At 44.3% G+C, this 3,597-nt stretch overlaps 1 long non-coding RNA gene across 1 annotated transcript; it reads left to right on the top strand.

The window, feature by feature from the left end:
* Positions 1-638: 638 nt before the first annotated feature.
* On the top strand, positions 639-2,766 carry LOC142574346 (uncharacterized). The gene is made up of 3 exons (XR_012826504.1): positions 639-1,152; positions 1,953-2,129; positions 2,554-2,766. It is a non-coding gene; the product is annotated as an uncharacterized LOC142574346 (long non-coding RNA).
* The last annotated feature ends 831 nt before the right edge of the window (positions 2,767-3,597 follow it).

Here is a 3,597-nt window from a genome sequence, read left to right as displayed (position 1 = left end):
AAAGTCCTTGATAAAGCGCCTGTAGTGGGCACACATGCAAAGGAATCTACGCACTGCGTTCTTGTCGATGGGTTGCGGGAACTGTGCGATTGCAGCTGTCTTTTGCGGGTCTGGACGGACACCAGATTTGCTGATTACGTGGCCTTGGAACAGAAGCTCATCGTAAGCGAAGCGGCACTTTTCCGGCTTCAGAGTGAGCCCTGATGACTTAATGGCCTCTAACACTGTCGCAAGTTGCCTAAGGTGATCGTCGAAATTTCCGGCGAAGACAACGACGTCATCCAAGTAAACAAGGCACGTCTGCCACTTCAGTCCGACTAACACCGTGTCCATGACGCGCTGAAACTTTGCAGGCGCCGAGCACAGTCCGAATGGCATGACCTTGAACTCGTCGAGGCCGTCTGGCGTGATGAAGGCAGTCTTTTCGCGATCTCTTTCGTCGACTCCTATTTGCCAATAGCCAAACTTGAAGTCCATCGACGAGAAATACTTACCCCCGTATTCTTAAACACGCCTTCACTTGAAGCTTCTCCTCGACTCAGCCAAGTCGAGGCGACGGGGCTTCCTTCACTCAAGGCGCCGTTGCGTTTCATGAACGCTACTTCACCTTTCCTCCGCGAAGGAACGCCTTGAAAATGCGCCCTCGACTTAAGTGAAGTGTATCGACCGAGAAAAGCGTCTGATATCGAGACTATTCTTCAATGTGCTTATTAAAGGTCCCATTATTTAAGACAAATATGTGTTTCAGTTCATTCGTCCTCCTAATCAAACAATTTACACGGCGCAATGCACAACTTTATCTCGGCAACGCTGCCACTGTGAGCGCTCGACTGATAGAGCAAGCGGGAGCTGTGTTTGAGGTCTGGCAACAATCGCATCCCAACAGCTGAGAGCATGGCTCATGGCTGAGAACCAAGATAATTTGCGCCGGCATTTGTCCGCTGCTGTTTGTTTCCTAGTGTTTCATTGGTGACTGACGTTGCGGTTGTTAAACGCGGTTATGATGGGCAATTCTGTCCTTCTGCGTATGGTGACCGAGCCTGAATGACTTCTGAGGCCACAGATGGAACGGCCGATGGGCAGCTTTGTTTACCTTCAAGACCGAGTGGTGCTGCGAGTTTGCTGAACGCAACAACAGGACAGAAAATGTGGGTGAGTGAGCCATTTTTTCATGGAAGCACAGTATGTTAATGAGGTTTTCTTGAGGTTGCCGCGGCGCTGTCGATAAGCCGTTTCCGATGTGCACAAGCATGATTGACTCCAGTTGCTTATGTTGCAGGCATTAATTAGTACCTGGAACATATTCGAGGCTGCATAAGCTTGTGCAAAACACATATATATATATATTTTTTTTGCTAATGGGAACTTGTGGCAGATTAGGCACGACAATCTGTTGTTGGTTTCGCTTTTTTAAACGAAAATGTGGAAGGTACGGATCGGCGCCTGCATCCAACGATCATTCCAGTATCGCGTATGAAATCTTTCGGTAGAGGAGAAGCAGTTACAGTATACATGTGGCAGAATGCGTATATGGTTGAGTGCGTAGCTCCAGCAGGTTGGGAGAAAAAAGCGTCTTTTGAGTCCTGTACTTTGTTTTAGAAGACGTGGTGGTCAGTCGGCTTGCTCAACTTGTAGCACATATGGTCAACGAGCCAGCACTGGTGCCTGCATTTCCTGTGCTTTCTCACTTCACGTATGCGCTACGCAATGTTTTAATCTTCCGAAAATTCACTTGTCAATACTTCCCCGCCATTTGTTTTTTCGTCTTAGCTTTTTCAGTGTGCTATGTGGTAGCAGCTGATGTGCGTTCCGTAAACTATGCTTTCAAGTTCACGCAATTTCGACATATTTTTAGTTGGGCTACGTCTTTTCTTTTCCGTTGCATAGGTATATTGAATTTACTTAGCGCGCGAGCGCCCTGTCTACATAAAAGTTTTGGCATTCTGGTGCAGGATGTGGGCTTTGGAAGGACCAGCTGATGAAAAAATCAACGCCTGTGCTGCACAGTAAGGCTTCTGGCAGACCTGAAAGCAACGATAGATATGGTGCCTGCCTGTACAAATCGCAGCAGCTCGCTTCCCTGAAAGCTAGGCGCTGAAGAAGTACTTGACTAACCTACCCGCTAATTAGTCTGTGCTTATTTTCATAAACTTTGTAAAAATATTCATGTTACGTGTCCCCACATTCACAAAATGGCGAAATGGACACCGTGTTATTTAGAACCACAAACATGAAAAAGCCAGGTCAATGAAATCAAATTAATTTTTTATTCCCCTTCAGCTGTCATATAATTTTTGTTTTAAATCGCATGAATATGATGGGCGAGGTCATCAGTTGCCCGTGGTGCTTTGCAGCTGCGACAGGATCTTTTTGCTGCGCACAATTGTGAAGTAACACTTTCGTAGTATTTGTAGCCAGCACTTCAGTATTTTGTGGCATGCTGAAGCTACTTTAGCATGAGCAAGTGTAGATTAAAAATATGCCATAGCTGTGTGGTTGATCTCAGCTTTTCTGAAATAACGGTAGTAATGCGCTCTATACTGTATTTTTCAGCATTGTCATTGTGACAGTCTGCATCACCATTTGGCCTATTTTGGGATCCCACAAGACACGCTGCTACCCTGGGTATTGTACCTCGGTCAATTGCTGAAGTTCTGCAAGCCCCATTGAAGCCAACTGCCATCCGCATCCAATGGAAGAAACTCATTGTTCGGGCCGTCATAATTTATCTTAAGCTGAAGCTAGAATCAGGGTAGAAGCAGCATATATTCTACAAGAATTTACCACTGCATGCCGTCGGGTGGCTACACCCGACAGATTACTGTCTTGAACAGAGATGGTGTTTTAGTCTAGAATATATTTGTCAGCAGTACTACTCCTTCTGTTTATATCCTTGGAAACAAACAAACGAAGACACCAAAGACAACAGAAGAGAAATTACTTCTACTTTCTAATTGAATTAAAGAAATGACAAATTAATGGCAATGAAAGTGGTTGAGAAAACTTGCCATAGGCGTGCGATGCTCTAACCAATGGAGCTACCGCGGCACCGTTTTCCCATCCACTTTCTTGTGTATTTACATTTTACTACTAGAACTAACTACTACTACTACTACTAGAACTGCACCATTTCCCATCTGCGGCAAGTTGTTTTTTCATCCACTTTCATTGCCATTAATTTATCATTTCTTTAATTCAATTAGTAAGTACAAGTAATTTCCCTTATGTTGTCTTCGGTGACTTTGCTTGTTGGCTTCTCATGATATGATTATTAAAAATCGCGCCCCTCGGTCGACCCCCTTTCTTCTCCTTCATTACTGCTTCTGTTTGTAGGATCAGAGTTCACGCTGTATTGCATACTATCAAAGTACAAAAAGGCGAGAATAATGTTAATTTATTGTTTTAGAAAAAAAATTGGCACTTGAATTGACCATAAATTATTAAGGGGTACATACTGACTTAATAAATATGACTGAAGAAAGGCCATCTGGATGAAAAATACAATGACTTCAGCTACAACGCGTTTGTGAAGGCAAATACATGCGGTCAAACTGCTTTTAGTGGTGACGTTTGAGCTGGGGGGTAGGATATCAGGAA

Source organism: Dermacentor variabilis, chromosome 3 (assembly GCF_050947875.1).
Source record: "Dermacentor variabilis isolate Ectoservices chromosome 3, ASM5094787v1, whole genome shotgun sequence".
Lineage (NCBI taxonomy): Eukaryota > Metazoa > Arthropoda > Arachnida > Ixodida > Ixodidae > Dermacentor > Dermacentor variabilis.
The sequence above is the reverse complement of the archived record's forward strand: the minus strand, read 5'-3'. Positions and strand labels throughout refer to the sequence as shown.